Here is a 9,517-nt window from a genome sequence, read left to right on the forward strand (position 1 = left end):
TCTAAAATATACTTGGATGAGCACTTGACATAACATTCAAGGATATGGGACACGTGCAGGAGATGGGATTCGCGTGCCTTTTGTTCGTGGCAGTTATTGTCGGCACCGACTCAATGGGCCGAAGGGCCTTTTCTACGACGTATGACTCAATGACTCTCTCAATGGTTACTCCCCAGGAAGTTGATATTGGGGGATTCATTGATGACAACAACATTGAACATCAAGGGACAGTGGTCAGATTCTCTCAATGGTAACCCCCGCCCCCCGCCCGGGTGTTGGTAACTGGAATGGAATGAAAGTCTGCTTTTGACTCCATCGAACTGCTTAACTCTTTTAAATTATTTGCATTAAACTGGTCCCCACTGATAGCCTCAATCGATGGGCGAACTCCATGGTTTTTGAACTCGGTGTGTTTTCTCCTCAGTTCCTGTCACAGATGCTGTTCTGATATCGCACACCAACGGGACTGAGATACAGACCGGGGACCGCCTTGTTCTCCGGTGCCTGGTGAGGGAAGCACTGAGCCCCAGTTCATTTGGTACCGTGACAACGTGCCACTGAGAAACGGCAGCGCGAGCTCCCATGTGACTGCCGATGGTGGTGAGCTGGTTATTCATTCATTCCGGAGAGACAATGTCGGGAGGTATCACTGTGCAGCGATCAACAAAGGAACTAACGGCACCATTTTTAACGTGACCAGCGACTATATCGAATTCACGCTGCGAGGTAAGAGTGACAGTCAGATCAAACAGAGACAGAGCACAGAGAAAGGCCATTCGCTCCATCCAGTCTGTGCCAGTCAGAAACAATTAACCATCTCAGTTGGGAAGGTGACGGCTGGGTGGTATTATCGTGAGGTTATTAATCCAACTACCTTGGTCATGTTCCCGGGATCCCAGTTCGGATTCCGCTCATACCCGATGGTAGAATTTGAGCGCAATAAAAATCTGGAAGTATAAGTCTTATGGAAAGGTACGTGCAGAGGAGATTCACCAGGATGTTGCCCTGGGGTGGAGGATTTCAGTGATGGAGAGAGGCTCCATCAGCTCAGGCTGTTTTCTTTGGAGCAGGGAAGGCTGAAGGGGAACTGATAGAGGTGTGTAAGTCTCTGAGGTTCAGGGACGGTTGTCGGGGAGGGGGGGATAGCGAGCAGCTGTTCCCCTGAGTGCAAGGGTGAATAATAAGGGGAGAGTCATTTTAAAGTAGAAGGCAGGAGGTATGGAGGGTGATTTGCGGATTGTTTCACCCAGAGGGTGGTGGGTGTTCCGGACTGCACTGCCTGGGAGGGTAGTTGAGGCTGGAAACCTGATAACCTTTAACAAGAGATAGTAGGAACTGCAGATGCTGGAGAATCCGAGACAACAAGGTGCAGGGCTGGATGAACACAACAGGCCAAGCAGCATCATAGGAGCAGAGAGGCTGACGTTTCGGGCCTAGACCCTTCATCAGAACCTTTAACAAGGACTTGAATGAGCACTCAAAGTGTCAAAACATTCAAGGCTATCAGGGGCTGGTGCGAGAAAGTGGGTTCGGTGCAGGGAGCTCAATGGGCCAATTTCTTCCACCCTGTGTGACTCTCCATAGCGGCAGGGAGTTACGTATCTGCAGGGGTTAAGTCAGTCTGTTGCTAACCGTGTACCTCACACGGGGCTGATGTGGTAAAACTTCCCGGTGAATTTGTTAACGTGAGCCGGATATTGTCGTTGGATTTCAGCTCGGAGCTATTCCATGGAGATCGCGGCCTCGCTCGTACCAGTTCTGATGTTCGCCGGCCTGATCGCTTCGGCGTGATTCATCCACCGGAGGAGGAACACAGGTCTGTAACGAATAAACGGGGATGGGATTTGTTCCCCGGGGCATGGCACTGCCGTACCCGCCCCAATGTAACCTTTTCAGCTGAACAGGGTGGGGGCACCCGGTGAAGGAGGTGATGGGTCAGGAACTAGAGTAGGCCGTGATCCTGACAGTAGGGAGGGAGAGCACTCACAAAGTTAGCCTCCTGGATCGGGTAAATATGACCAATACCCCCACTCCGTGTCACCTCAGAGAAGAGGAGAGACATAAGATCATGTGAACCAGGAACAGGAGGAGGCCATTCAGCCCCCTTGAGTCCCTTCCGCTAATCCTAATCCTAACCCTAACCCTAAACTCAAACCTGACCTTAAACTAAAACCTAGTCCTCAACCCAACCCTAATACTAACTCTAATCTTGGCTCTCAGCCAAATGCTGACTAAAACCCTAACACTAAACTTAAACTTAATCCGAACTTGAACACGAAGTCTCACCCCAACCCTAACCTTAACCTTAACCTTAACCCAACACTAACCCTCAACCAATCCTTTACCCTCATGCTAACCTGAACCCTAAACCAATCCTGAACCCGAACCCTAACCCGAAACTTTATCACTAACCCTAACCCTCGCCCTCACTCTAACCTTGGCTCTCAGTCACACATTAACCCTAACCCTCACCCTATCCCTGTCACAGCTGGTAAATGTGCATTAAGATGGGTTTGACAAATCTCATCTATTGATGTATTTGTTCTCTGTTTATGACTGAGAAAAGGTCTTGGCAGCTCCTGTCTGTAACGGTGCAATATGCTAAGAATGTCCTCTCTTTCCCTGCAGGCAATTCCTCAACTGTGTCACAGCCCAAGAGGTAAGGGGATGAAACTGCAGCTTTCATATTTTACGTTGTTATCCCGATTCCTCTCAGGGAAAGAGTACAAAGAGGGAAGCTTGAGTATTACCGTATCCTTTTAACATGAGCCTAACAAACCAGGAAACCTTACACCTGGAAGGTCCCAGGTGGCTTTTATTCATTCACAGGGATGTGGGTGTCACTGGCAGGGCCAGCATTTATTGCCCATCCCTAACTGCCCCAGAGGGCAGTTATAGTTAACCAGCTTCTGGAATCACATGTAGGCCAGACCAGGTAAGGATGGCAGATTCCCTTCCTCAAATAACATTAGTGGAAACCAGATGGGGAATTGGGCAGCTCCTTGAGGGTGAGAAAGCTCCATGTTGCTGTTTTGTTGAAGCTGAGTGTGGCGTTGAAAGCATTGTGTTCGAAATGACAACTTCCTTCCCTTCCCCTTTCTGCTGGAAATAGATGCCAAGCTTCTGGTGAAGGGGCAGCAGCCGGCAATCTGGAGTATGCAGTAATCGGAGCAGCACACAATGCTGGTGAGTGCCATTGAATCGGTGTGATTAAAGAGCCCCACACAGTGACGGTGCACCATAACCTGGGAGGAATTCTGGACAAACGTCCGAGCTGTCAGATGGGCTAGAATGGGGTGGATTTCCTTGGAGCTGTGGAGGCTGAGGGGACAGGACAGAAGCTAGGAAACAGGAGTAGGCCGTTCAGCCCTCCGATTCTGTTCTGCCATTATGATCATGGCTGACCATCTAACTCAGTCCCTGGTTCTGAGAGAAACTAGGAGACCATTCAGCCTGCCCATTGCCCCACCCATTCGGGAGAGTCACAGCTGACCATCCAACTCAATCCCCGGTTCCCCGCTTTCTCCCCCAGACACTTCAATCCCTTTCACCCTCAAAGATGCCAACTCCTCCTTCTTTGAGATATATAAAATGATAAAGGGCAGACATACAGTGGACAGGAAGAAACCTTTCCCACTTCTTGAAAGAATCAATGACCGGGGGTTGGGGACATAGATTGAAGGTAAGGGGCAGGAGGTTTAGAGGGGGATGTGAGGGAAAATGTTTTCATCCAGTCGGTGATGGGGAATTTGCAACTCACTGCCTGTAAGGGTGAGAGAGGCAGAATAGCTCATCACTTTGAAGAAAGATTTAGATGTGCACTTGTGATGCCAAGGCTATGGGGCCAGGTGCTGGGGAAATGTGATTAGAGAATAGGGAGGTGGTTGCTTTTGACTGGCACAGACCTGATGGGCCAATGGGTCTTCTGCTGAGCTGTAGACCTCTATCTTCAACCAGTGTCTTTTCCAGATGGCTCTTGCTGTTAATACACTGTAACTGGACCTCCTTCAGGGTGTTTTGCCTGACACACCAATGCTTATTTTATCTGAAGTAACATTAGAAACTGAGGGCGCAGTACTCTGGTATTGAGAAATCCAACTGATGTTGGTTGCAATGAGTGATTGATTGTGTACAAAGGCTTGGTTCCTCAGAGATACAAGTGCTCCATGCAAATGATAATGAAGGGGAGCAAGCTTCCTGTATAGCAGTCTTTATAGTGGTCATAGCTAACTTAATGATCACCAAGGATATTATCTGTATGTATATTTATTTATCTATGCATCTTTTTATCTAGATAAGGCTATAGGACCATAACATATCGGAGCAGAATTAGGCCATTCTGTCCATCAAGTCAGCTGTGCCACTTGATCAAGGCTGATATGTTTGTCAACCTCATTCCGCTGCCTTCTCCCGTAAGCCTTGATCCCCCTTACTAATCAAGAACCTATCTATCTCTGTCTTAAAACATCCGTCTGTCTATCCATCTATCAGTCGATCAAATCTGTCCATCTAGCTCTCAAATTTATTATCTATCCATGAATCTATGCATTGATGATGCACGTGTCATTTAGCCCATTATAATGACGCTCTCTGATTGATGTGTGTTTCTCATGTGCACTTTATTTCTTTGTAGAAAACACCACTGCAGATATAGTTTATTCAGTGGTCACCACCAAGAAGAGAACGGAGTCTGGTAAATATTTTGTTTGTTTAATGCTATGATTAAGAGAGAGAGGATCATTGCAGCTCCAACAGTAGCACGATTCCAGTTGCTGTGGAAATGTCTTTGTGTGTGGCCAGTTCCAAATAGAGAAATAGCACAGTGCTTGCAGTGACAGGAGTTTGAGGGAACAGAGGGTCTGCCAAAAGAAATCTCCAGCACTTATGAAGGACTCGACTGTAAACCAGCCAATCAGAAACAAGCCCCGATCTGATCTGCTCTGACCCTTTGTTCTCCTGCAGAGAGAGTAAAGGATTTAATGATGATTTATACGTTGTCAGTGACTCAGAACAAACACACAGAACAATCAGAAAGGGATAGTAGGAACTGCCGATGCTGGAGTCTGAGATAACAAGGTGTGGAGCTGGATGAACACAGCAGGCCAGGCAGCATCAGTGGAGCAGGAAAGCCGACATTTCAGAAAATGAAGAAGAGTCCAGACCCGAAATGTTAGCTTTCCTACTCCTCTGACCCTGCCCGGCCTGCTGTGTTCATCCAGCTTCACACCTGGTTATTCCAATCAGAAAGGGAATGGCCTAGTGATATTATCACTGGACTGTTAATCCAAAGACCCCGGTAATGTTCTGGGGACCTGGGTTTGAATCCTTCCACAGAATTTGAATTCAATAAATATCTGGTATTAAGACTTTAACGACCATGAAACCATTGCCGATTGTTGGGGAAAAGCCCAATGAATTTACTAATGCCTTTTAGGGAAGGAAGCTGCAATCCTTACCTGGTCAGGCCTACATGTGACGCCAGACCCACAGCAATGTGGACAGTTAGGGGTGGGCAATAAATGCCGGCCTGGCCAGTGACACCTTCATCCTGTGAATGAATGAAAAAAAATATATCTGTGTGTGTGTTGGTGACTGTGTTATGATGGTGGTCGCTTCCCAATTACTGTTTTGAACATGTATATACATTCTCTGTGTGACAAAAGCAGTGGGACATGCATTTTATACTTAACCGAGGCAGACGTAGATAATTTTCTCATAAAACTAAGAACTGTGGATGCTGGACATCAGAAATAAATTCAGATATTTCTGGAGGAACTCAGCAGGTCTGGCAGCATCTATGGATAGAGAGAAATCAAGTTCCATTTTCCTCATATAATACTCAAGGCGGATATGCCAAATGCGACCACCTGCTGATTTGAGATGACAGAGAAAATAAAAGCACTGCATGTCATATTGTTGCTCAGAAAGATGAACTTGCAATTATCACACGGATACCTGTCAACACCCACAAGGGACATTTGAACTGAAGTTGACCTTGTGCACAATGAAATCCGAACACATTCTAGCCTTTGTCTGAAGGGAATGAGCAGTAAATGGTCATGTTCTACATGACCACCATCCTGCTCTTTCATAAGAGAGAGAGAGCGAGAGAGGGAACTGGGTGGTGTTTTAACTTTTTCAGAGTCACCACGCCTCAAGAGAAGGGAGAGGTTCAGAAGGAGCATCCTTCAGGGCAGCCTCAGCTGGTGTGGGAATTGTACCCATGCTGTTGGCAAGGGTTGACATGTAATGTATTACAAAAACCAGCCATCTAGCCAACTGAGCTATCTGGAACTATCAGCATGCAGCAGCTAAAACCCAAATGTATGTCATCTGTATTGTTCACTCCTGTCGTTTTAATGTACAACAACAGGGAAAGTGATGCAAAGGCTGATAAGATTAAGAAGGCCTGCTGAAGATGTTGCAATGACCTGCATCCTAAAAAACTGGACGCCTGTCTAATAGACCTGAATGCATATTGCAGGCTTTAGCCAGAGCGAGGTTTCTAAATGCGATCTTCTGAAGTTTCTGGGTTGATTGAGGAGGACAATTCATTAAGCATTGCACCAATATAAAAACACAGCTATGCTTTCGAAAGATTCAGTTACATCTTTAGTGTTGATCAGCCTTCAATGATTCCAAATTGAATCTCAATGTCTCCAAAGAGTTCCTTGTCATCTTGTTCTGTTTTATTTTCAGGCAGCACTGTTGGTTTCTCCTCCAATGGGAAGAAGGTATGTTACATTTTAAATCTAAATGGACGACAGCTATTGCCAGAGGAAGTGCAGGTAGATTTATACCTTGCATCTGCGCCATAAAACATTAACTATTGATTCCTATCAGACTGATCACAGGAAACACCTTCGAAAGAAGGTGCAGGAGTCGGCCATTCAGCCCTTCCAGCCTGCTCTCCCCATTCAATGTTCTGGCCCTGACTGCTTTCTGAGGCAGAGAATCCCACAGGTTCCTCACTGTCTTGGTGAAGACATTTCTCCTCATTTCAGTCCTTACCCATCTCCTTTAGACTGTGACCCCCTGGTTCTGCACTCCCTCCCAGTCATTGGGAACATCCTTCCTGTGTTTACCCTGTTTAGTCCTGTTAGAATTTTACAGATTTCTATGAGATTCTCCCCTTATTCTCCGAAACTCCAGTGAATATAATCCAAGCCGATCCAGTCTCTCTTCATGTGTCAATGCTGCCATCCCAGGAATCAATCTGTGAAACCTTCACTGCACTCCCTCCGTAGCCAGAACATCCTTTCTCAGATAAAGAGAGCCCAAACTGCGCACACAATACTCCAGGGTTTGGTCTCACCCCGTACAATTGCAGCAAGACATCCCTGCTCCTGCACTCGCATCCTCTCACTTGAAGGCCGGCATCTCATTTGCCTCCTTCACCACCCGCTGCTTCTGCAATGCTTACGTTCAGCAACTGGTGTACGGGGGACACGCAGGTCTCATTGCACCTCCCCCATTCCCAATCCATCACTGTTTGGATAATAATCCACCTTCCTGTTTTTGCTCTCAGTTGGATAACCTCATGCTGATCGACATTAGCTGGCACTTACTAACTTGTCCAAATCACACTGAAGCATCTCTGTAACCTCCTTCACAACACCCCCTCCCTCCCAGCTTTGTCTCTGCCTTTAAACACAGTGGAAAATATCCAGCAATGCTTTATCAATGGAGTAGATCACTCACTGTTTCACATTCCAGTTCCAGTGCCTAGGAATAAGTGAGTTTCAAAATCATGGTAATACTGGTGTTGGTGTTCCAGTTACTCCTGTACCTAATTAAAACATCACTGATCATGACATTAAACAGTTGCCAGTCCATTGTCATTCACACCCAATTGGTAGCTACAGTATGTACCATCTACAAGATACACTGCAGAAATTTCCCAAAGATCCATAGACAGCACCTTCCAAACCAACAACCACATCCATCTAGAAAGACAAGGGCAACAGATATATGGCAACACCACCCCTTGTGTGTTCCCCTCCAAGCCGCTCACTATCCCAACTTGGAAATACATTGGCCATTCTTTCATTGTCACTGGGTCAAAATCCGAGAGTTCCCTCCTTAAGTGCATTGTGGGTCGACCTACAGCACATGGGACTATAGCAGCTCAAGAAGGCAGCTCAATACCACCTTCTCAAGAGGGCAGCTAGGGACAGGGCAACAAATGCTGGGCCCAGCCAGCAATACCAATGTCCCATGAGTGAATAGAAACAAAATCAAAACCCCTTTCAGCCTTCTCTGCTCCAAAGATCAACCTGAGCCGGTCCAGCCTCACGTCACTGGTGAAATGTTGTGACCCAGGCAATATCTTGGTGAATCTGCCTCTGCACCCCCTCCAGTGCTATCACATCCTTACTACAGTGCGGAGACTGGAACTGCACACAGTGCTCCAGCTGCGGCCTCACCAAAGTCCTGTACGGCTCTGACATCACCTTCCCACTTTTATAATCTATATGGCACACCTCAGGCGCAGGTGGGACTTGAACCCCATTCTCCTGGCTCAGATGTAGGGAAATTGCCACTGCACCACCAGATTTCTAACTTGTGGCACTGAACTTACTGTTGGTGATTCCTTTTTTTGCTCTGATACCCACTCCTACCTTTACCACCAACGGACCTCTCCCACCTCTTCACCTTCCTGCTCCCACTCGATTCCAATTCCATTCCAATATCATTCCAATTGCAGGATGCCAAGCCTGACCCTGATGATTCCTGTGTCACATACGCCACACTGAACCTCAGTGAGGTCTCAGAGGAAGAAGACAGAGTGGATGGAAATGTTTACGAGAATATTTCACACAAGTAAGAAGCAAGAAGACAGATGAGAGGCGGGTCATTCGATTTTTATAGACTGTCTGGTTAAGAGGTATAATGTAACTCCTGTGTACAGATACCAAACTTGTGAACTTTGCGATGGAAACCACGTTTCACACATTGTTTGACTCCACTCATTTTCAGCCGGGGAAGCTAATTTCATGTTGTCGCATCTGTTGATCTATTCTGGACATTGCAGGCCGTTGGTTTTGTAAATTCAAAACAATTTCAGCAGCTGGTGGTCTTTGGAAATTTAATACCTGCCTCTCCTTCACTCTCATGTACATATCTGAGGATTGAGCTTTTCAGTTGGTCCAAGTTTAATGGGAGGAATACATCATCTGCCACCTTCTGTGCATGGAACAGGAATCTTCCCCATTCTGACCAACTTTGAACAGGAATTGTCAGAAGGATCTGACAGGTGGGAGATACAAAAACAGAAACCAGCCAGTTTCAATGGTTACATTCCAGGGCGAAAGAGACCTGGGGTGTGGGGTTTGAACTAGCAACGTCTGGCCCCACAGCAGGAACACACACTGAGCTGCAAGCCACTGAACAAACTAGATAGACAAGGCATGGCTGAAATGGAGTCTGTACTGAGAAGACTAGATCTCCCAATGATCGGAAACCCCTGTTGGACACCTCGACTCGGCTTTCTGAGATTCCAAAACCCATTGTGGGA

The 9,517-nt window shown here is 46.7% G+C and overlaps 3 protein-coding genes and 1 pseudogene across 7 annotated transcripts in view; 3 read left to right on the forward strand and 1 right to left on the reverse strand.

The window, feature by feature from the left end:
* The window catches only part of LOC109926824, a 162,587-nt pseudogene extending 153,097 nt beyond the window's left edge, over positions 1-9,490 (forward strand).
* Positions 1-9,517, forward strand: part of LOC109929682 (histone H2B 7-like) — an 823,479-nt gene that overhangs the window by 419,833 nt on the left and 394,129 nt on the right. The window lies entirely within an intron of this gene.
* Positions 1-9,517, forward strand: part of LOC125488138 (histone H2B 7-like) — an 844,706-nt gene that overhangs the window by 419,821 nt on the left and 415,368 nt on the right. The window lies entirely within an intron of this gene.
* Positions 1-9,517, reverse strand: part of LOC125488142 (zinc finger protein 239-like) — a 341,309-nt gene that overhangs the window by 128,734 nt on the left and 203,058 nt on the right. The gene's annotated exons all lie outside the window — the stretch shown is intronic.

This window comes from Rhincodon typus, unplaced genomic scaffold (genome assembly GCF_021869965.1).
Source record: "Rhincodon typus isolate 14 unplaced genomic scaffold, sRhiTyp1.1 hic_rhity00000051, whole genome shotgun sequence".
In the NCBI taxonomy this organism is placed as follows: Eukaryota; Metazoa; Chordata; class Chondrichthyes; order Orectolobiformes; family Rhincodontidae; genus Rhincodon; species Rhincodon typus.